This window comes from Rattus norvegicus, chromosome 13 (assembly GCF_021556685.1).
Source record: "Rattus norvegicus strain SHRSP/BbbUtx chromosome 13, alternate assembly SHRSP_T2T, whole genome shotgun sequence".
NCBI lineage: Eukaryota > Metazoa > Chordata > Mammalia > Rodentia > Muridae > Rattus > Rattus norvegicus.
In genome coordinates this window covers 58,355,168-58,380,251 of record NC_141546.1, presented here as the reverse complement: position 1 = coordinate 58,380,251, position 25,084 = coordinate 58,355,168, and the positions used below count along the sequence as shown (strand labels likewise).

Below are 25,084 nucleotides of genomic sequence, written 5' to 3'. Positions count from 1 at the left end.
ATGAATATTTATAATATTTTGAATGTGAACACTAAAATGCCCTTTTCGTCCAGCACCCCAAGCCTTGTGCTCTGATAGGAAGCTAAGATCAGTAAGCTGTTGTTGAGTGACAGCAGTACGGCTGCGCTTTTGTCAGAATGCTCTATTCATTTGAGCATTATGTTGTCAAAAACATCTCAGTACTTAGCAAAAATTGCCCCACAAATTAGTAAAGGCATTCTTTGTCAACCATCTGGCAAGCCATTAGATGAATAATTTTCTTCTTTTTTCCCAGTCTAATGATTTCAGCACAGTCCACTCCAGATGTCTTCTGTCTCTGAACACATGATGATAAGTATTTTGGGACTATCCACAGATGTATACACAGTGACAACTCTGAGCTCAATCTAAAATAGAGTGTGGCAGACTGTGGGGATCCGAATACGATGTGTACTATTCAATTTCTTCCCAACTTTTATAGATGTTTTATATTCCCCAGGATGGCTCCAAAGGTAAAGAGGAATGGGACATTCACAGATGAGCAGACGAGAAATGGCCGTGTTGTCTGTTTTGTTATAGAAAGAACATGTCAAATCAAGAGTTCTATAAGTGATAGACATCTATGAGACTTCAAGATTATGATGAGACATGCCAGTGTGTTTCCTTTTAATCAGCAATTCCATTTACCCTGTGTTGTCTGCTTTTCACTAGAAATTCTGTAGTGGCCCATATACCTCTTGCTATATTTTTTCAATGTATGCTTGGTAACCTGCCTCTATAGAGTCAGAGACACATCGACTCACCTGAAAGTCTGTGGAGCCCACCAAAGGAGTGCAGTGACTTCTCCAAAGCCTGTAGCTTTCTTGAATTTAATAAAGTAAGATTAATCTATTTTCACACAGAGTTAGACACGGGCTCTTGTTCAGTGGCATGTAGAATCTCTCACCATATTGCACATGTTTCTAATTGCGGATCTAACTTTTTACAACCGCCTTCCATATGATAAATAGTGTACCCCACCTCCTGGACTGAAAGTCACTTACAGTTAGATCAGTATTCACAGATTAGCACTTTACAGAAGGGCTTCAATAAGAGTCAAGTGCTTATTTGTTTTCCTTTTTGAACACTTTATAGATTTGCAATTGATATGCAATACATTTTATGCATTTAAAGTATAGAATTCAATATCTTGAAATATTTATGTAATAGAAATCAATGGCTCATCCCAGACAATGAATTTGCATGTCCACCACTCCATAAGCTTCCTTTTTATTTTTTGTAATCTTTGCATTCTCTCCTTCTTCTTTCAGTCAGGTGACCACAAAATTGCCATCTGGAAATAACACTTGATTCTATCAGGCCACTGTAATTATCTTAATCAAATTTCAGGAACTGTTTCCTCTTTCACACTGATTAAGAGTCATCTTAATCTATATAATGTTTTATTTTAATCCCCCCCCTCTATAATCACTCCTGCGACTATCTTCTCACACTATAAGAAGTGCTAACATAGCCTATAGTAAAAAGTCTTTCATGTATAGCATGGCTTCCAGTTTATTTCTTTATAAGGTTCATGAGTGTGTGACTAGGTGAGTCTCAGATTCTTGTGCCTTCTTTTGGGCTCTTTTCCTTCTGTTTGCTTATCTTGTCTAACTCTAAATGATAAATTGTTTTATCTTATTATATTTTCTTATTATATATTCTATTATATTATATTTTATTATCCCCTTGAAGTCTCTTTGTGTGTGTGTGCGTGGGTGTGTGTGTGTGTGTGTGTGTGTGTGTGTGTGTGTGTGTGTATATCCTGAGGGGTAAAATCAACAAAGGGAAAAATAAATCCTTAGTTTTAACATGACTTAGTAAACTCTTTAAAAATTAAAGAGACTATAAAATACCCATCCATGGTATTTTTTACCATGACATTTTAGAACAAGAAAGAAATAATTTGATAAATATTTAAAGAAACATGAGTTCCTAGAAAATCAGGCCTTTTCCTTATTAAGTCATAAAATGAATCAATGAATATGTAATTCTCACCAACACCACAAAACAAATTCCATCTCTGGGGCATGTCTTATCTTGAAGATCATCTGCCTTTAAAAAAAATAAAAGAAATAAAAGGTAAATAAATAAAACCTTCGTGGTAATTATGTCTTCCAATTGCACTGTGACAGGTCATCTACTTAGAGTTGAAATACTTTATATCTAAGGAACAAGTGTGTTGGAAACAAATCTTTTCTGATAGTCGTTCTAAAAACAAAGGTCCTTGTAAGAATGTCTTACCCCAAACACATCACGCTGGCATGACTCAGCAAGCCACAGAAGGTCATGCCACAAGCCACAGGGCATAGACATCATCCAGTGTATTGTATTACTGGATGATGGTAGTGACATCACAACAAACGTCTGCTGAGGTGATGCCTGGATTATGGCAAGACCCAAATGTCATACCCCAAAGGGGCTGGTGTGGTGTGTGTGTGTGTGTGTGTGTGTGTGTGGCTGGTGTGTGTGTGTGTGTGTGTGTGTGTGGCTGGTGTGTGTGTGTGTGTGTGTGTGTGTGTGTGTGTGTGTGTGTGTAAAAGAGAAAGGAGGTCATGTGCCTTTTGAGACTAAAGTGGTTTTAAGTGAAACGGGAGCTTATTTATTCAGGAACAGGTGTTCTGAGAACATTCTCTTCTGTCAGACCCTAATTGCTAGATGATGATCTTACCTCTCTAATCTGAGGGCACTCCAGCTGTTGGTGCTGATCTCACAGCTAGTTCCTAGTCCTCACTGATGCTTGTACAACCCAATATGCACAGCATTTTTGTTGGTCGCCTAACAGAATTAATGAATGTAGAAGAGACCCCTTAGTGAATACAAACATATGCATTTGTGAAGCAGCACTCGGGCTTCTGGAGCCAGTGCTGTTGTTTTGTTTGCTTTTTAAATAATAGTGCATGGCACTGCAGTCACAGAGGACCAGGAGGATGGCAAGGAGTTACAGAAGCACATCAGTCAGAGTCAGTGACCCCAACACCATGGTTAGAACACAGCACAGCTGGACTTAGTGCAAAAAATGGTGTGGGGCACTATTTTCTGCTATTGTTATCCTAATATCTCATTTGCATTAATTTATATTCAACGTCTAATATTTGGAGATAAATAAATAAAAAACAATTTTGTTTGAAGGGCAAGAAATTCTAATTTGACTGACTTAAGGAAAGGAAGAAAGAAAGAAAGGAAGGAAGAAAGAAAGAAAGAAAGAAAGAAAGAAAGAAAGAAAGAGAGAAAGAGAGAAAGAGAGAGAAAGAAAGAAAGAAAGAAAGAAAGAAAGAAAGAAAGAAAGGAAGGAAGGAAGGAAGGAAGGAAGAAAGAAAGAAAGAAAGAAAGAAAGAAAGAAAGAAAGAAAGAAAGAAAGAAGAAAGGAAAGAAGGAAGGGAGGGAGAAGGAAGGAAATATTTATAGTTCTACAGTTCACAGTGAGAAGTCTCCAGTCATCATAGCATTAGTTTTTCATATCTGCCTCCTGCATTCTCCTGCAGTCAGATGCTTGTTTTTATCTATGAGTGTTTTGACTAGGATATATCCAGAAGTAATATTCACTGTTTAGCCTTCTAAGAATTTAGTGACTTTCTGAAACTGTAATTTGCAATTCTGCATTAAACTATAGAGTACTGGACCATTATTTTTTTTCAACATGTTTCTTCTGACTCCTTTCTTACTCTAAAATTCTATTTACAGATATATTAAACTGTTTCACAATATCCCAGAAATTGCAAATTTTTATTTTTAAAATTTAGGTTTTCTTTTCTAATTTTATGTATATATGTATGTATATATGTATATGTATATGTATGTATATATGTGTATGTGTATATGCATATATACATATATAATATTCTTTCATCAAGACCCCCAATTATTTTAATGATTTTTTATTTTTATTTTAAGTGCATTAGTGTTTTCCGCGCATGTATGTCTGAATGAGGATTTTGGTGTTAGACCTCCTGGATCTGGAGTTACAGACAATTGTGAGCTGCCATGTGGGTGCTGGGAATTGAAGCCAGATCATCTAGAAGAACAGTCAATGCTCTGAGCCATCTTTCCAGCCCCCCTATTTATTTTTATCCTCTTCCTTATCTTACAAAATCCTTTCCTTCCTAAGTCTCCTTGTTACTTCATAGTGTGTGTGGGGGGGGAGGGGGGTGTTACATCCACCCACCACAGATGCATTTTAATGGCAATCATACAACTGTCATTTTTATCAGAAAAAGAATGGGTTTCCTCCAAAATAATCTTGGATACAGTACATAGAAGGCACTATTACTATATTTTAGCTTCACATGCATGCCCAGTATACAAACGTGGTTTAAGAGCCCTCTAAAACTGAGGGAATGAATAAATGAATAGAAAACAGGATCTGTCTGATTTCATTAGTTCAGATTCAAAAGTTGCAATGCAGATAGTAAAGGTAAAAAGGAAACTAGGGAGAGTGATGTCAAGTAAGAGTAAGGCCACGGATAAAAGGGGGCTTTAGAGTGTATTGTAGAGTAGTGATGTAAGCTGAATCTTGTTGCAGGAAAGGGCAGCTGGGTAAAACAATATGGGACATAAAAGTGGACTGAGTATAGGACAATACAAAATAGCTGTATTGATGTTGCTGACATCGATAACCATGCAAACACTCTCTAAGGAAGTCACCTCTCTTCCGAGTACATACAATGGATTTTGAGATAAAAATGGGGTGTTGAGTGTATTTGCCTCACATCTGCAATGCAAGTTGCACAGAGAGCCTTGTGCATGCTTTGTAAGCATGTTATCACTGAGCTTCACCTCCAACCCCAAGATTTATTTGTAAATGTCTTTCAGAAAGAAATAAAAATGTCAAGAGGGGATTGAAGATGATTGCTCAATCTTTAAGACCAGCTGCTCTTCTAGAGAACCTGGGTTCAATTCCCAGCATCCGTGAAGCAGCTCACAATTGTCTGTAACTTCCGTTCCGGGGATCCTACACACATTTTTTTAAATGTCAGAAGGTCATGGTGTGCATGCAGCAAAGAGAATATTGAAAACAGAATCGAGATACTTAACTAGTCCTAAAGTTAGTTCGTGATGCTGAAGGTCTGTTATTAGTGTGGGTCAGCGTACTCCTTTTCTTTATTCAAATCCACAGAGAAAAAAAAAAAGGACATTCTGAAACTGATACCAATGTAATTTCTCTGAAGAACTTTTTAACATTTTTAACTTTATAATATACTAGAAAAAAACTCAAAATATTCATTCTTGCACAATAAAATGCCAGACCGACTGCACTTCTATCCCTGCATTTAACATCTGTTCTCATCCAACCTTTAAAAATCACGTCCACAATACAGGGTCCATGTGCAGCACAGCCCTGTCTAGGAAACAGTGATGGGTATCACTGTGCACCTCACTCTCCCCAGAAGCAGGACATTGGAGGGAGTCGTTGAGTCACCCGGGGTGGGTAGTGTTGAACCTCTTCAGCTCCAAAGTCCTGGAGACAGGACCAACAAGCATGATGAGAACCAGGAAGTTTGCTTCCTATCCTTGCTGTCAGTTCAGGTTGGGTCCAGTGTAACATCACCTCAAACTGATAGAACGCATGTTAACGTTTCTTACAGGGTGGATCTTCAGAGAAATGATCTTAATCCACACGTACTTGCAGTCGTCTCCAGGTTACCTTTGTCTTTGCAGGAGGGCTTTGCTGATTCTTCCCTGGCAGTTGTTTTCCTTTTTCCCTCAGCACTTTGTGGTTGGGGTCTAAGGTCTTCTGAGTTCAACAGTTCACAGTGAGAAGTCTCCAATCATCATAGCATTAGTTTTTCATATCTGCCTCCTTCATTTTCCTGCAATCAGATGCTTGTTTTTATCTATGAATGTTTTGACTATGATATACCCAGGAGTAATATTCACTGTTTAACCTTCTTAGATATCAGTGAGTTTCTGAAACTGTAATTTGCAATTCTGCATTAAACGGTAGAGTACTGGACCATTATTTCTTTCAACATGTTTCTTCTGACTCCCTTCTTACTCTTACAGATATATTAAACTGCTTCACAATTATAAATTATAATTATAAATTTCTATTTTTAAAACTTAGGTTTTCTTTTATACTTTTACATGTATATATAATATCTTTCATCAAGACCCCCAATTATTTTAATGACTTTTTCATTTTTTATTTTATATGCATTAGTGTTTTCCCTCCATGTATGTCTGAGTGAGGGTTTGGGTGTTGGATCTCCTGGATCTGAGCTACAGACAATTGTGAGCTGCCATGTGGGTGCTGGGAATTGAACCCAGAGCATCTGGAAGAACAGTCAATGCTCTAAACTTCTGAGCCATCTTTCCAGCCCCCTGTTTATTTTTATCCTTTTCCACATCTCATAAAATCCTTTTCATTTTATAAGTCCCCTTGTTACTTCACGGTGTGTGTGTGTGTGTGTGTGTGTGTGTGTGTGTGTGTGTGTGTGTGTGTGTTTGTGTTACATCCACCATGGTTGTTAGCAATTAAGGCTCTGAATTTGTATATTACTTCTGAGGGTCTTACAGAGCCAAATTTTTCTTTAAAAATTCTAGCCACTTCATCCACCCTAAATGCTGATATTGTCACTATTATCTGGCAACAGAGCAGTTTATTTATGGTGCCATTTTTCATAGTCTTATCTGTGAGCATTGAGCATCACATCAACTCTGAACCATAATCTGAAAATTCACAATTCAAAACCATTTCCACTGCAAGTTCTCAAAACCTCCTCTCACAGATTTCTGTTTGTTTTTAATGCTTTCTGCTGTGTTTACATAGGTTTTTTTTCATCACATGATTTTAAAATTATCTGCTAACACTTTACTTCTCTGATAGTAAGTACATTCTATTTTCCAAACTGCCATTTAGTACACATCTGATAATACCAAAAAAAAAACATTTTAATAAATGATATGAAATAATTTGTTTGTCTACACAACAATATTAAAAAATAATGTGAATATTCCAATAGACTAACTTGTTCAATGTCACTCTATTTATCCTTTAGTTTGGGGGTTGGTTTGGTTTGGTTTTGAGGCAAAGTCTCATACTGTAGCCCAGGCTAGACTGAACTCATGCCAGTCCTCTCACCTCATCCACTGAGCGTGTGCACCACTACACATAACTCAACGTCATTGAATTTAATACGTTAAATTTAAATTTAACACACACACCTCTGACATGAGCATTATTTGGTAATACATTCCTGGAAATCAATGATTTGCATGCTCCTGAAGAACATGTGTTGTTTCTAATTAATGGAGTTAGTTCTCCCAAGTGGCCTGTGAAATGGATACCACCATCAATCAATTCAGTAAGTGAGAAAACCCTGAATACAGTTTAGCTTGTCTGTAACAGTAACTGCCAAATCCAAGATTCGAAAGTACTTTCATTCAGATTCTTAAATTCCACTGTTAACCATGAGTCATTCTATGGGTAAAGATAAAATCAAAAGAAAGATTATTGTCAAGTAACAGATTATTTTTAGAATAATAAATTGAAAAGCCAATTATACAATAAATAAAGCTGCAAGAAATCAGCTTTTGGAGTAGCCTCTGCCAAACCAGATAGGGAAATGCCACCTGCCCTAAGGCTGTTACTATTTTTATATTTCCTAGAATAGATTATCCATGAGAGTCAGAAACTATGCCAAGGTGAGTTTAATTCTTTAGGTAAATATTTTCCTAATTCATCCATAGCCACAGGTTCTGTCTACACAGTTCCCGAAATGAGGGAGCCACCTTTCTTTTTTCCGTTTATTCTCAAACCTGTGAGACAGACTCTGATCTGGGAAATAATTTGTATATTAGGCAAATGGTTTTATTTCCATAAAGAAATGGCTGAGGAAAGGAATGTAACTCACCAAAGGATGCCTTGGAAATGTGCTGGTTGAGTTTCTGGGTCCGATAGGCTCTAAGAAAAAAAAATCAAAGCAACTGATTTTCTGAAAGAAAAGTATCAATCCTATTATTTCTTATACAAGTTAAATTAATAAGGGTGTTAGGTACAAATGAAGTAGCATTAACTTTGCAGGTAGCTTTAGCATTGTGTAGCATGGCAACAGAAAGACAGAACCTAAATCACATTGACTTCCCTGCTACATGACATCCTTCATTCTCGTGAGAGTAACCAGCTTAAAATAATACAGAAACCTGTTCTGAATCTATCATCTGAAGAGAGTCATTAACCTATGTGAATGGATGGCACAGTTACAAATAATGCACGTACTGTCCCACCTAAGAGCCAGAAAGTTATTCCAACAAAAATTTTTCCATGAGAGTCTTTAAGAACTTTAGTGCTTTGACTCTGGGACTGAATTTAGGCATGTTACCCATGCATGAATCATCTCCCATCTAATCTTTAAAAACTAGTCTTTTACATGCACCCGACAACCTAAGACATGTTTTTAATTTGGAAATGTACTTTGGCAAAAGTTTCTCTCACCCACTCAATTCATAACCATTTGACTTCTGAGTGACTCCGTTTAAAAATCAGACCAACTACCTACGTAGTGAGAGTGCTGCCAAGACGATGCAGCGGGCTTCCGTTTTCTCCACTGTTTTGTTGATAGTCACCCTGGACACATCAAGCCACAGTGGCTCCTGAGAAGTGTGATAAGACTAATCATATGTGGTGAAATGCTGACGTGCTATTACAGAATAGTCAGTGCTACTGCAGATGAGTCACTAACTCTCTGATGGTGTGTCAACACTGATATGTGTAGCACTGACAAATCAGATGATGTAACATCAGTAGCAGTATTTTTTTTTATTTAAAAAGGTTTAGAGCCATTATATCAGCATACTATCAAAGATTACTTTTTAGCATCAGATGTTAAGTATCACTATACCTGCAGTCATTCTCATTGTTCTCAATGATTGGTAGATGTGTGCTTCTGTGGTCTCTGGTTTTATTCATCCATTTGTTTTTCCCATAAGTTATAACCCATCATGATAAAGTAAATTAAAATAAATTTGCCTCAGCTTCTTCCTACAGTACCAAACTCTACCTTATGACTGCATCAAGACAATGTCCCACAAGACAGAATATTGCAATGTGGGAAGTTAGTCATGGTATTATTTGTAAGATACTTATAGGCTAAATATGTCACCTGTGGTGTCTTAATGAATAACTACTTCTTAGAGAGTTATTTGCTTCCAAAATGATGAAGAAATGAGATATAAATACATGATAAGTTAATATTCATTTTTCCATTCCTCTATGTGTTTTCAGTGAAGAATGGAAAAGGGTATTAGCCTTCACATATTTATACACACACACACATATATATGTATATATATACATACTTCATATGCATATACATGTACATATACATCATCTACATGTATGTGTTCATATATGAACATGTACATCAGTGAAGAATGGGAAAAGGAGTATTAACTAATCACATATTTATATATATACACATACGTCATATACATGTACATGATATACATGGACATTTAGATACAAGAACATGCACTTATACATATACAAATGCAAGCCATGTCTCTAGAAGCTTGTACAGGAGAGTAGTGGACTCAGGTGACTGAAGAATATCAATTGTAACTTTCAAAATTCTAAACTAGGTGTGGCTTTCAGTTCACTGGAAAAAGAGTAGAGAACAAAGTAAGGCGCTTGAATAAAAACATACATAATCTGCACATATTAGCAAGATTTAAAAAGGATTAATAGCTTTACATATTATTTAAAATGTTCATGCAAATTTATTGAATCTAAGTAGAAAAAATAAACCCAAGATAGCATAATAAGAATAACTGATGGATTTAGAAGCATGTTTGCATTTAAGTCATGGCTCTACCACATGAGACTCCATTTCAGAGATGTATAGAACTCTAACTTCCAAAACAAAATGTTACACTTAATCAATTTTTACCTAGTACACTAAACATGTTTGGCCAATTGAGATCTGGAAATGTAGGAACATGTGATACAACAGGAAGCAGTTATTAGTTATGAGTTGATTGTCTAATTTTTAAAAGAAATTGTCTATGTTATTACATCACTCTGGTCATGTCTAAACCAATAATTTATCAAAACTCATCAATTAGAAGAACACTTGTAGTAATAATTATTAGTACTTACCAACACAACTTGTAAGACATATAAAGATTCTTAAAAGTGATACAACTTTTAAGAGGTAATGAAAATATTTTGCTTTAAATAATTAATGATCAATTTCAAATTGGACACTTCTTCTAAACACTTGAGGCTTTCCATTATTTTTATCAATGATTATTTGCAAAACATTTAAAGAATGGTACTTTCATCCAACTACTGACTTAAACAGATGCTGAAAAATAAGCAGTTTTTACTTTAGTAGAAATTTTTTTATCCTATAATAAATTTCAATAGTAAACATAGAGAAATTTCTCACACATTCTCTTAATTTTGTATTTATTTTTTTCACAAATAAAATAGTTATTAGGATAGACAGAACTCAGGACCATACCTTAAAATTAATATAATGTGAGATGGTGGTACACACTTTTTATCCTAGTACTGGAGAGGTTTAAACAAGAGGACTCAGAGCTCAAAGCCATCCTGAGCTATCTAGTGATAATAACCACAATAAAAAGAAACAGAAATTGATACAAAATGCACCTAAATATGGAGGCAATAAAACATTCATCAAGTTTTACCAGTGGAATTACAGTGTCGTACAGTTGAAAGCTATGTCAAGTATGCTTAGCACTGGCCATGAAAGAAACTAAAAATAAAGTATGTGTTGTTGACACCTGTATCCCCATTCACCCACCACTTCCTGACAGAACAAGGCTGTCTTTTACCATTCCTTTAAGTCAACAACTACAATTGGACAGGTAAAGAAGTGGGTAGATCTGAGAGGAGTTGGAAGAGGGAGGTGAACATTATCAAAACACATTGTATAAAATTCAAAATAAAAATGATTTATATATCATTATATTCTCAATATTCTCGTTTCCTGTTCCCCACAGCTTTGTGTTCAGAATCCATTTTCTGCTTTTCGCTCACTCAGTCCCAGTTCTCAAGATCCTATCAGATAAACTAAATATATGCACAAGACTGAAATATATAATGAAAATATAACCTATACCTGGGATAGCATGAGCAATGAAGAATCTGAGTTTCAACAGATACATTCTGAAACAAGTTGATTTAACCATTGGGTGAGAAAATTGATTGCTGCCCTAAAGAAAACCACAGAGTATTTGGGACAGATAAACTTTGGAAGAATTCTTTCAAATCGAATATTTCATAATTACCTCCCCCTCTCATTCTAGCTACAAGGTTCAACTCTATTTAAAGCTAAATTTTTTAAAAATTAGTCATGCCGTTTATTTATTTATTTATTTATTTATTCATTCATTCATTCTTCATTCATTCATCCATTCATATGTGAGAGAGAGGGAGAGAGAGAGAGAGAAAGAGAGAGAGAGAGAGAGAGAGAGAGAGAGAGAGAGAATATGAAAACATTCTATTTTAATTTTTGTGGGAACTGCATCAAGGGTAGCAGCAATCACTCCACTCTGGACAGCTCTATAAACAGCCTAAGGCTAAAGAAAGACTGCTTCTGTTCAGTCTGGTTTCAAAAAGTCCTGATCTGGCACTTAAGATCAGTAAACAGAGCACTACAAGAGGTGCTGTGAGATGAGGCACTGGCCTCAGAACAGAGCTCAGACCCAGTGACTTCTGCAGTCAACCATGGATGATAGTGGAAAGGTGGGGACACTTTTCATCCTTACAAACTGGCTTCATCTTCATTCTGACAGACAGAATCTAAGTAAGTGTTTGGCACATCCATTATCTCTGGAAGTGTATCCACATGTCAAAGGTTCAACACCACTAACTGTTGAACAAAAAGCCATCTCTTTGTTGGCTGAGTAGCAGAAATTACAAAAGAGGGCTTACAGTGTGCCTGCAACCTAGTAAGAGTTATCCCAACACCTTTGATTTTTATGGCAGTTGCAGCCATTATACATTGCTGCTGGATTAAAGTCTCTCTTAAACGCAGTGACCGTATTTTTATAACCCACTGTGGTGTTCAGCACCACTCTGATATCTAGTGTCCATTAAACCACTATGAGAAAATTTAAAGAGACCGTGATGAATGAGACGTGAGGAGCAATTCAGCTGTTAGTGCTAATCCTGCTGGGCGTTAGGATCTCTAATGAGAATGACATCATCTAAAGTAGATAATACATAAGAAGGACCAATGATTATACTGGAGAACTCCACATTCTCCTGAAGCATTTCCTAAAACAGGTGCCTCTTTTAAGCTTACAATAAGGCCCTCATCATTGCTCCCAGTGCACATTACCTAGGGAAATGCCAATCCTGATCTATAACTGTAACAATAAAATTTACCTGGGTTGTTGCCACATGGTTATCATGTGCCATAAGTTGAATACTGGCCAATTTATTCATTATAGAGTTCTTATTTTTAAAAAATGGTCAATAAGATAATTCTGTGGATAAAGGTATCTCTCACCAAATATGATGACCTCAGATCAATTCCCAGAACCTACAAGTTTTCTTCTGACCTCCTGTAGTAAATATGATTTTCAGTGGATGTGTGTCTTCTGCTGAAAATTAAATGACTTTTTCTTATGCAGCTATTCATTTGATCTAAGGAAACTCAGAAACAGGGAGAGGGGGAGTGTCTGTGATATTCACTCAGCTGAGGCTGGACATATAGGCTGGATCCATATGGTAGCCATTGTAGACAGTGGAATTCAATGCACACAGAATGATGCTAGGTAGAAATTTATTGGGAAACTCACTAAGCTGCTTCTACAGTCAAATCTTTTATTTATTTTCCTTTTTACTCCAAAAAATTGATTTTTAAATGTTATTATACTGGGTTATGTGAAGAAAATAATTTTGTGAGAAGCAATTTGGAGTGGTGAGTGATTATTTTCCTAATAACATGACTGAGATATGATTGGGCTGAATTTTAAGCAATAGAGAGAATTTAACAGTGTTGATTTGTTCAAAACGAAATGCAGGTATTCAGACTGAGAAGGTGTGAAGATCAACCCTTGGCAGGAGGAAGCTGCCAGTGGAACAGTAGATTTGGGGCAATTTAAAAATCTTTCCACAAAAAATAAAAACATGACTTTATACATGAGTCACAGTTGAGTATCAATTATCTTTGAGTTTTTGTAGGTATTTTCTTAAACTTACTTTAGAAACCGTTTGAATTAACATTACTGACTCATCTTTCAAATGAAGACTGAGTGTGAACTCTTAAATTCCTAGAAATTCAACTTTGAAATGAGTGTCTCAATCTTAGACTATCCTTCAACATTTAGAACTTGAACAAACTGTAGCCACAGGTCTACCTGTTCTTAAGCTACAGATGATGGATAACTTAAGTGGGAAACTGTCTGCTTAGCACAGTAAGGTCACAGGTTCCTTCCCCAGTAGCAAAAAATACATACATACATACATACATACATACATACATACATACATACATACATACACACACACACACACACACATACATACATACATACATACATACATACATACATTCATTCATTCATAATACAAGGTTTGAGTGCTAATGTGAGCAGGCCAAGACTACCTTGCTTGGCACTCTAGGCTCTGCAGCAAAATAGTGTTCCCTTGGTTGCTTATTTTCCTAATTCCTACCTTCTTTGCTATCACACTTTCTAACAATTTTCCCACCTTTGTTATAACCTGAGACTCTCATTCTCTATTTCCCTTAGAAGAGAAAGTGCCCTACTTCTCACCTTTCCCTTTGTCTCCTTCTTCTTGCCCCAACTTCTGTAAACTATTTTGATTTCTTTGGAGATCAATCATCTTGCTTAGATTTGCATTGTGGTAAGATCATGGGATAGTTAATATTCCTGTGTCTGGCTTATTTCAATTAACACAGTGATTTCCAGTTCCATCTGTGCTTTCACATATGGTGGGATTTCCTTCTCTCTTCTAGCTGAACACTATTCTGTTGTATACGCCCCTCACCCACCAGCTGATCAACACCAAGGTTGATTCTCTATGTCATCTACATTAATATTGCTACAATGAACACAGGAGTGCAAAGTGTCTCTTCAATATACTTACTTAATTTCCATTCATTTCCATTAACAGAAGAGTTACTATTTTGTACAGTGGTTCCAAATATCAGTTTTAAAGAAAATTCTATACTTCCTCTCAGAAGAGCAGACTTAGTCATAACACTGTGGTGTGATAATAAATGATAAAGTAACTTTACTATACGTAGTATGTATATATAGAGAGAATGTACACAATATCTCAAAAAGCTAGAAGGAATGTTGGAGAAATGCAGATATATGATTGATTAAACAAGTACTTTTAACCTGATAGACATTATACAATACATACATGCACTGAAATATCACAATACCCCATTAGTGTATGACATTTTATATTTTTATTTATCAGTTAAAATTAAAACAATAATAACACAAGTAAAATAATAATTTTAAAAATAAGAAAATATTGTCCATCACTGTAACTTGGCTATCTTAGTCTATTCTAATTCATTTTTGCTTTTTTTATCCAGTTACCGAGAAATAGCTGTGTACAGAAACACAGCCACCTCCTCCATGAATGCCTAATGATGTCTCCAACCATTTGTACTCTCTCTCTCTCTCTCTCTCTCTCTCTCTCTCTCTCTCTCTCTCTCTCTCTCTCTCCTCCATTATCAAAACTTCTTTATGCAAATCTTTGAATTTTTCATATGCATATTCCAATATTATTTATCATTTTGCTCCATTTTCTGCCACCTACAGCCCAATTTCTTCACAGCAAATTTCTTTTTTTTTTTATTAACTTGAGTATTTCTTATATACATTTCAAGTGTTATTCCCTTTCCCGGTTTCCAGGCAAACATCCCCCTCCCCCCTCCCCTTCTTTATGGGTGTTCCCCTCCCAACCCTCCCCCCATTGCCGCCCTTCCCCCAACAGTCTAGTTCACTGGGGGTTCAGTCTTAGCAGGACCCAGGGCTTCCCCTTCCACTGGTCACAGCAAATTTCTAAAAGCAATCTTCACCACCTCCAATGCCTCTTCTCTTACCTCTCATTCTTTCTTAAATCTGCTCCTGAAATGGGTCCTTTCCAGACTGCTAATAATCACAAAGTTGAGCTCATATGCGATTCTCACTCCTTGTGTTACTTTATGGAAGTTGGGTGATTGCTTGGTGTTTGAAATATCTCACCCACCTTCCTAGTTTCCTCCTACTTTGGAGACCCCTTCTTCAGTTTCTAGAAGTTCCTTCTCTGCTCTCTCAGCTTCAGGTCACCTGTTTGCTTCTTCTACTCAGTCTCTTGGTAAGAACTATGAATACAACCCATACATGGGGGATCCCTCACAAATATTTATCTTTATCCCAAACCTCTCTCCAGACTTTTACACAGACTTTTACATGTAAAGACTTCATCCCATGTCTAGTGAGACCAACACTGAATGAAAGCCAGCTCTAACCCTTATACCACATCATACTCCCAAACCCCTATCCCTGGTGATAGCCACTACAAGTGACTTTCCCCAAACCCAACACCATTCTTGATGCCTCCTTTTCACTTAAACTCAACACTCAACCTATTGTTAGTTTCTTCTGAGAGATGGAGACCTCAGCCCAGAAAAGATAAACGACTTGCCCATCATTCTCGGCCAGAAAGAAACTGCCAAATCACCAATCTTCTCCCCAGTACTGCAGCATGTGCCAGATCGTGAGTACCTCACCTTCATCCCGTGGGAACATTATTTGAGAATGAGTCATCTTGTCAACTGTTTACAGCTCTAAAGGCAGTGGTACCAGAAAAAAATGGAACTGAGAAATGAGGCAGAATAAAATCTCATGCAATGTTTAACTTTATGCTGATCATCACACAATTCATACCCTGAGGGTTAAAAGAGGTCACATGACTAAAGTGTGCAATCACAACGGTAAGCTGCATGTTGTAGACAACCCATAAGCAGCAAAATCATTTTTCCATTGTGACATATAAACAAATGACAATAAAGAATTTTAATGAATAATATGAAGTAAATTAACTTGATCTGCTATACCTGGGAGAGGCACAAGAGCAAAATCCAAGGACAATTTTGTGGTTTTGAAGAAACTGACATCACAGGAGTCTTGCCTTGTTTTCTCAGAGTTTCCTCACAAGTGTTCAGAATTCTCCCCACACAGATCTATTCTTGACTACTCTAATAGTCAAGCACAAACATTAAAAAGAAATATTTATGGTACATTTATGTAGTGCAAAGATTCTGGTTATCTGAGGTACTGAGTTGTAACTTGAAACTAATATATTGCCTATTATATATTATGTTTCCACAGCTGGCAAATGATTCTGTCTTTATTATTTACTACAGGGTAATATTTATCTCAGACTGGCCTTGAACTTCTTAACCTCCTTCCACCACACACTTATAGCTAGAAATACCACCACACAACTCATTGGTGCAGTGTTGAGGTTCAAGCCCAGGCAGGGTTTCATGCTCGGAAAGCATTTAACCTACTGATCTCCATCCCCTATCCCCTGTAAAAAGATGTTTGTTCTAAAATGAGAGCAAATTATCACTAGTCAGTTTGTCAGAGTTAGTAAGGGCTACTTTTCCTCTGTCTTTATACAAGATTAGATTAGCAAGCACCAAGTTATTCCATTGTATGGACTCGAGACACAGATTTTCCAGTGCTCTTACCAGAAGTGAGTGCCGTAGACATCCTATGACCTCTCTCACTCTAACCCATTTGGCAACTGGCAGCAAATTCATGAGGTTTCCACCAGATGTTTATGACCCCATTCCATTCTCCCTGATTCTATGAGTCGCAAATGCCAAAATTAGCAGATTGTCTCAAAGATGTTATCTATCTAAACTGTTTTGATTCTTTGCCCCAAATGTTTGTGTTGTACATACTCTACATGATGTCCAGACTCATCTTTTTAAGGGGAAAATGGTTTGAGGGGAAACAAACCACTAAGTTCACTGAGTATGGACATTGTTTACAAGCATTGTAATAGGTCAGTTCCTTTAGCAGAGACTGTTTCCAGAGCAGTCAGTGGCGTAATGTGTCTGTAGCATTTTATTCTTAAATCCTGGTGTTTTCTCTCTGATTCTTTAGGCATGCATAAAATGGCTATTTGTTTTACAAAACACAATGCAGTTCTGGAAGAACATGGCTTACCTGGATTCCAAACTGTCATTTTCATTTTTACGACCCAGAATACTTTTCCTTTTCTTTTGTTTTTTTTGGTTTTTTTGTTTTGTTTTGTTTTGCTTTGTTTTTTGTTTTTTGGGGTATTTTGCTTTTGTTCTTGTATTTTTGTTTTGGTTTTCTTTTTGTGTTTTGTTTTGCTCTGGGGGACAGTGTCTTTTGTTTGTGGGGTTTTTGATTGATGTATGTGCATACATGCATGTGTGTGTGCATGCCTGCATGCGTGTGTGTGTGTGTGTGTGTGTGTGTGTGTGTGTGTGTGTGTAAGGAGCCAGTCTCAGCTAGGTATTTCTGGTTGGCCTAGAACTCTATGTAGACAAGACTGCCCTTAAATTCACAAAGATCCAACTGTCTTTGCCTTTTCAGTGCTGGGAATAAAGGTGTGAACCATATGTTCTCACTCAAGAATTATTCTGATATAATACTTTGCAAAAACTAAAAGTATTTTGTTATAATTTTTAAAAATTTACTATTAAAAACTAAAAAAATTACAATTATGTTAAAGTCACAGCAAACTAGCTGTTTTCCTTTACTTTCCTATCTATGGGTCAAATTCAATAATGCTTGTAAGCCACTGCTACAAGAAAGCCAGAGTGTGAATACACTCTTTTATTCAATTCTGCATTATTTGCATTGAATAATACCAATTGTTATCATTGCTTATTGTTGAAAATATCTAAAATGCCTGGTACATTTTTAACACAAACATTAAATTAGAAGATCAATTAATCCAAATATATTAGGGAGTATTTATCAAGCACATCACATAGACAATCAGAACTTTAAAGATATCAGTAATCCTTGGTTTATGCAAATAAACAACTACATTTATCCCTTCATAGGACTACATAATATTCTGGTATTAGATTTGATCTAAAGTCTCATGGCTTCTACAGTGCCTTCACTCCAGGCCTCATCAAGGTGTGGGCTAAAAGAATTTCCATAGTTCCTTTGTCCTTCCATCTCCCCAGGATTGTGTTTGCATGCTGTCCTCACTGAGATGTGGAACCAGACAGAGAAAATCCTCTAAACCATTCTTCAGACTTGCTGTCACCTCTGGGAGTTCACCATCTGCCTCTTAGCATACTTAAGCATTCAACAATCCAATTAAAGACCAAGAACTGACCAAGACTCCCACCTGGAAATGTCCTCTATTTTTCCGTATGTCAATGTCTGAGACAGTCTGTAAGAACCTCTCTGTAAAACAACTTTGTCAGTTCATTATACCTTGAGCTACTGTTGGAAGACTTTTAAAACTAGGCATTGTAAAAATTATGTCTGAAGTAATGAAAAATAGAAGAATGTGCTTCTTACATTAAGTGGTTGAACGAGTATGGAAATTCTTAGAGGAAAATACTCTAGAAATGGAAGAAGGAAGATTCAAAGCCTAAATTAATACTATAGAGTAATAATGCTTAAACTCTCTCCTGGTTATACATCCCTTACCATGTGGGAAACACAATATCTTAGAGACAGGTCAGTTAAAACTTAAACTGAGTTGATCCCAACTAGTTCTTATCATGAGGTCCAGCATTATTAGAATTTTTTTATCAGTAGAGCACTCAGCAATGCACAGTCCAACAGTTGCAACTAGAGACTTAACTCAGCAAAAAGACTAGATTCTCACAGGTTGGCTGAAGGCACTATGTATAGCTGACTCAGCCACGGTAGCATTGCGTGCATGCCTTGGGATTAATCAGCAAGGATTAAAAATATAAAGAGTTATAGCACTAGGGACCAGAGCTGATGAACTGGAACAAACATAACTGAGACCAAGTCTATGCATGGGAACTGGCTTGCCCTCAGACTCAGAGAAGCAACCATCTGATCAGAAGGGGCATCACCACTATATAAGAACTCATATGTCAAACAATGCCACAACTGTTTCCACAAGCAGCTCTGTATCTGTGACAGCACATCCTGCGAGGAGAACTCTTAGGCCAGTGGTTCTCAACCTGTGGATATCGAACCCTCTGGGAGTCAACTGACTATCAGAAAACATAGATATTTATTTTATAATTCATAACATTAGCAAAATTGCAACCATGAGGTAGCAATGAAAATAACGTATGAATGGGGGTCACCACAACGTGAGGAGCTGTATTAAAGGGTGTCAGCATTAGGAAGATTGAGAGCCACTGCCTTAGGTCAACTGCAGCAATGTCATTTCAATGCTAAAATGTTGAAAACAGAATGAATGAAGTCAGTCATAGAGTCACATGTCTACAATCCCAGTGCTTGGGAGACTGAGACCAGAGGATAATGAGTCCAAGCGGGAGGAGGGGGTGGAGAATACCCAGTAAACCCACCATGCTTCCAGGATAGCTATGTGAATCTTCAATTCTGAATGGAAGAGGTCATAATTCCCTTCATTATAAACACACCTCCAGGGGTTGGGGAGTTAGCTCAGTGGCAGAGCACTTGTTTAGCTAGTGCAAGGCTCTGGGTTTGGTCCTCAGCTCCAAAAAAAAAAAAATATATATATATATATATATACATACATATATATCCAAAATTTATGTATATAGCAAATAGATAAAAGTTCCCTAAATGAAAAAAATCAAATAAAAAGAAACAGGTTCTCTGTAAGTAATACACTATGTGCCATTTGTTAAATTTTAGCTCTGTATGAAAACCAAATGATAAATCAGCATCCTGATATGGAAAAAAAGCTAAGGGAAAAAAGAGAAAAGAAGCATGACTTTTTCAAGAGTAGACAGGATGTCTTCTAAGTCAGTGTTCTCTTTAAACATCCATGTGCTGGTTTACTAATGTGCAGTTCCGTACAGTGGATTCTTAGCAGGTTCATTCTTCTAAGGGAGGCTTCCTTTATTGTGGGACAGGGGCACTTTTTATTCTTCACTCTGGCTGTAATATCCCTGAGTAGCTATTGGAAACAAAACTTCCTGACTTAGACAGTCTAGGTGCTGGGTAAGGAACACAGCACAGCAGCTGGCCAGGGAGTGACTGTGGGCCAGCAGGAGTCTGCTCTGCCAGACGTGTTTGGTCAGGAGCAGCAATGTAACTTTCCAGTTCGAAGGACCTCCCTCTAACTGGAGCGGTGTAATTAGTTTAAATACATATAGTATTGTTTCCAGAACAAAGGGTTTCAGGAATCACTGTTTTCTCTACACGTTATTAGGTTTAGGTTTCCATGGTGACCTTGAAGCGCACAAGTGGAAAATTATAACACCAGAAAATGAAAGTGGCCTAGATATCTGAGGCTGGAAAGAGAATTGCCCAGAAAAATATCTGATGAAAAGCATGAGTGTATGCAGGTGCACATACACATGGAGACCAGAGGTTCAGGGAAAACCACTAGACACCAACCTGTGGCTCCCACACACATGTGCATACACCTACAGGAACATGTACACACACACACACACACACACACACACAAGCACACACGCACGCGTGCGCGTGCGTATGGGTGTGGGGGGAGATAGAGAGAGAAAGATGGAAAGAGAGAAAGAGAGAATTTAAACTATCCCAGATTTACATGTTTGAACCAAAGCACTAGGTAACAGAGGGCATGAGGCATGATCTTATTAATTGCAAATAACAAAACAAGAAAAATGTCGGTGTAACCCCAGCTTGCATCTAGTAGTCCTGGCCTGAGTCTCTTGGAGCATCCTGGGAGTTGTTTGCTAATACGTCTCCCTTAGCTGGATGAGCCGGAATGTTCAACATTCAATTCATTCCGCTCTGCACTGCCTCTGTGAGAAAGAAGTGGAAGCACACACTTAGGGTTCCTAGGACAACCAGAAAAACATTTGTATGTGCCCTCCATCTCCATGTATTGCTAAGGTCGGGTAAACCCATTTTAAAATAACTCTTAAGTCAAATGGGAACCTCTGACATATATTCTGAGGCACCAAAGACTATAGTTTCAAGCTGAAAGCTTTCTCTGACATAAATTCCTAAAGATTTAATGGCATGTCTCAATCAGTGCTTAGGAAGCAGGCTCACAACCCTAACTATTGGCACTGACTCTGTGATTTTCCAGGATGGAGTGGGTAGCAAGAGAGCAGGTGGTGAAAAGGGCAAGTCAGAATCACCCAGGGAGAGTTTTCTAACTGCCTCCCACACCACCCCTCACCTCAGGGGCCTAGTGTGCATCCCCCCACCCCGGGAGTCCATAGAGAAGTGAGTGCAGGAAGCTCTGTCCCACACTCTCCTGCACTTAGAACTCTTGAAATTTGAAAATAAAACCCCATTTCTTAGAACTCTGTAGAGATGGACTCTTGACAGACAAGTACAAACAAGATGTTCAGCAGAAGTATATGTTCTTGACTGAACCAAGTGTTTCCTGACCAATCTCCTCACACGTCTGTTATCTCAGAACACAAAAGTTAATCCAACCTTCCCACTTGATGCTCACATTCTAGGCCTCAGAATGCTCACAATATTGACAGTAGCATGCCTCTTGACATCCATAAAGTGTTAAAGAATTCAGAAAATTTAAGACAATGCTCTGAGTTCTTCCTCCAAATTGTACTTTCTTCACATAATTCTTAGTATACCCTCAGTATACTAATATCAATGTTTGTCAGAAATACTTTAGTAACTATTAACTTTCTTTGATTCACATGTAACACAGCTCTCAACCCTCAGTGTTAACTTTAATAGACCTCTCTTTTCTCTCAGTTAAAATTCAATATAATTTCAGTTTCTAGGAAGTCAAGTCAGGAGTATTAATTGCAAGTTCAAAGCCAACATGACCTACTTAATGACCTTACCTGAGTTAATGAACCAACCAATCCATCAAAAAGAGGGCTGGGAGTACAGCTCAGTGGTAATTCCTTGCCTAGCATGGGAGAGGCCCTGGGTTTGATCTCCCAGGACCACACAACAACAAAACACCCCATCACTTCTGATGGGTTTCAGGACAGGATCTAAGCATCTTAATTTTGCCAAAGACCATTGCGAATTTTACCCTCAAATCTGTGAGTATCCTATGGTCTTGTTAAACTCATTAGATTTTTGAAACTTGATTCTAGGTGATTTAGAACTTTTTTTGACTCTATACCTGCCATGTTCAATGATTATGGGCTCTTCTCCATTTTCTTTGCAGTTACAATTGGTCTTCACAATGGTTCTTCAAGAACTGACTCAAACAGAAGGAACACCCAGTCAAAGCCTGCCCCACATGTGGCCCATACATATACAGCCACCCAATTAGACAAGATGGATGAAGCAAAGAAGTGCAGGCCGACAGGAGCCGGATGTAGATCGCTCCTGAGAGATACAGCCAGAATACAGCAAATACAGAGGCGAATGCCAGCAGCAAACCACTGAACTGAGAACGGGACCCCCGTTGAAGGAATCAGAGAAAGAACTGGAAGAGCTTGAAGGGGCTCGTGACCCCATATGTACAACAATGCCAAGCAACCAGAGCTTCCAGGGACTAAGCCACTACCTAAAGACTATACATGGACTGACCCTGGACTCTGACCTCATAGGTAGCATTGAATATCCTAGTAATATCATCAGTGTAAGGGAAAGCCCTGGGTCCTGCGAAGACTGAATGTGATTGTTGGGGGGAGGGCGGCAATGGGGGGAGGATGGGGAGGGGAACACCCATAAAGAAGGGGAGGGGGAGGGATTAGGGGAATGTTGGCCTGTAAACCAACCGGGAAAGGGAATAACACTCGAAATGTAAATAAGAAATACTCAAGTTAAAAAATAAAATAAAATAAAAAAAGAACTGACTCAAATTTTCCTTTCTCTTTGGGAGATTATTATTGCTCTATAATAAGCTATTATAAAACACAATGCCTCCCTCTTCAAATGGAACAGAAATGTCTGTTCTTCACAAGAGATCCCTGCTTTCTATCTATTTATTGAAAATGAACCATGAAGTCCTGCCCAGACTTCAACCCATACAAAAAGGTGTTCAGAATTTCCCCAGAGAAGCAATTATTTTTCCTTGTGTTCCGTATTGCAACAAGCTGTGTAGTGGTTGAATATTAATACTCAGAAAGCAAATTTATATTTTGCAATTTCCATATATTTAGATGCCAGAATTCCCAAAACCTGATGCCTTAATAAATGCTATAGGGATAAAATAACTGACTTTATAGGGATAGTCTTTTGGCAAGAGATGTAATTGTCTTATTCTTTATTAAAAATGAACTCTAGGAGGACTAAATATTTTTAGCTTTTTAATTAATTCATATCAGTGAGATCCGGAGAGCAGTCTGGAATACATAGTGAGTTCTAGGCAAACCAGAGCTACATAGTTTGTCACACACACACACACACACACACACACACACACACACACACACACACAGAGAGAGAGGGGGGGGGGAGGGAGAGAAAGAGAGACAGAGAAACAGAGAGAGACAGAGACAAAGAGAAATGGAGAGAGGGAGGAAGAGACAGAGGGAAAGAGAGAAGGAGGGAGGGAAAAGGGAGGGAGAGAAGAAGGAAGAGAGAAAGAGAGGGAGAGGGAGGGGGGGAGGGAGAGGGAGAGGTGGTTCAGTTCTGTGTGCCATCACTGGTATATGCTATCAGCTTCTGGTGGCTGGACATCTGGGGTAAAGGTCAGCATGATGGTTGTCCCTTTTGAAGTCCCAAGAGACAGCCTATTCTTTGCCTCTACTAGCTTTATTAGATCTTTATGGCTAATGTCTATCGGTTTGACATCTATTCTAATTAGCACATGTAATGTTACAACAGATGCTGGGTATTTTAAGTTAATAATTTTATTTTTATTTTATGTTTATAATTTTCCTGTTTGTAGATAAATACAACATGAGTATGCCCAGGGAGACCAGAAGACAGTGTTGGAACACCTGGAGTTACAGATAGATGGTAATAAGTCATGTGGATGCTGGGAACCAAACCCAGGTCCCACCTCTGTGTGTGTGTGTGTGTGTGTGTGTGTGTGTGTGTGTGTGTGTGTGTGTGTAGTTTTTTTTTTATCTGGGTCATAGAACTGGAGTTACAGACAGTTGTGAACTACCATGTGGATACTGGGAATTGAACCTGGGTCTTCTAGAAAAGCATTCAGTCCTCTTAACCACTGACAAATTTCTCCAGTCCAGAGCTGGTAGGCATTTTAAACACTACCTACAACTATGTACCTGATTCAAGCTAATAAAATCATTTTCTTGCTTATTCTCTCTTCCCATATATGGCAGGTTTGTATAAGTAAACAGAAAACAACCAGCATAGACATCAAAGTAGAAGACAGACTGGGGAGATATTTCTACATTTCGACAAGGAACTGTGCATTTTTTCCTTGGGGGAATAAAATTAGATTTCTAAGAAGAGACATAGCTTCGAGTTAGAAAACATGTGTGTGTGTGTGTGTGTGTGTGTGTGTGTGTGTGTGTGTGTGTGTGTATAAACGCATGCTCCTTAGAAAGCTTTTTTGCTTTTGGGTTTGGGTTTGTTTTCTAAAAAAGAGAAAGAACATGAAGTTTGGTGGATAGTGAAGCAGCAGGTGGTGAGGGAGCTGGAAGGAGTTGGGGGGAGGGAAAAGAATATGATCAAAATATACATGAAAAATATATTAAAAATATATAAACATGATCTATATATACTGCTATATTATATATATACATATATGTATGTATAAATATTTAAGGACAGAACTGGTGTAATACAACAATCATTGATTTTTAAAAAATAATAAATGGAATTGCTATGAAATAATTATTTTTTGGTCATGATGTGATGTTGTACACATGAATTCACAGTAACTGTGACCGAATGCACAAGATCAAGCCAGTATAGCCCCAGCATGGATGAGGAAGGGATTTACAAAGTCCTACCATTAGTTAAGGAACTTCTGTGATTGGCCAGTGGAGGAAGAACACTAAGTGGATTCAAGGCATTTAAA

The 25,084-nt window shown here is 37.7% G+C and overlaps 1 long non-coding RNA gene across 1 annotated transcript in view; it reads right to left on the bottom strand.

The window, feature by feature from the left end:
- Positions 1 to 3,909: 3,909 nt before the first annotated feature.
- Positions 3,910 to 25,084, bottom strand: part of LOC134481507 (uncharacterized) — a 35,966-nt gene continuing 14,791 nt past the window's right edge. Inside the window, exons 2-3 of the long non-coding RNA XR_015635525.1 lie at positions 7,872 to 7,921; positions 3,910 to 5,828 (exon numbers count right to left, since the gene is read on the bottom strand). This is a non-coding gene — a long non-coding RNA (uncharacterized LOC134481507). The remainder of the gene's footprint in view (positions 5,829 to 7,871; positions 7,922 to 25,084) is intronic.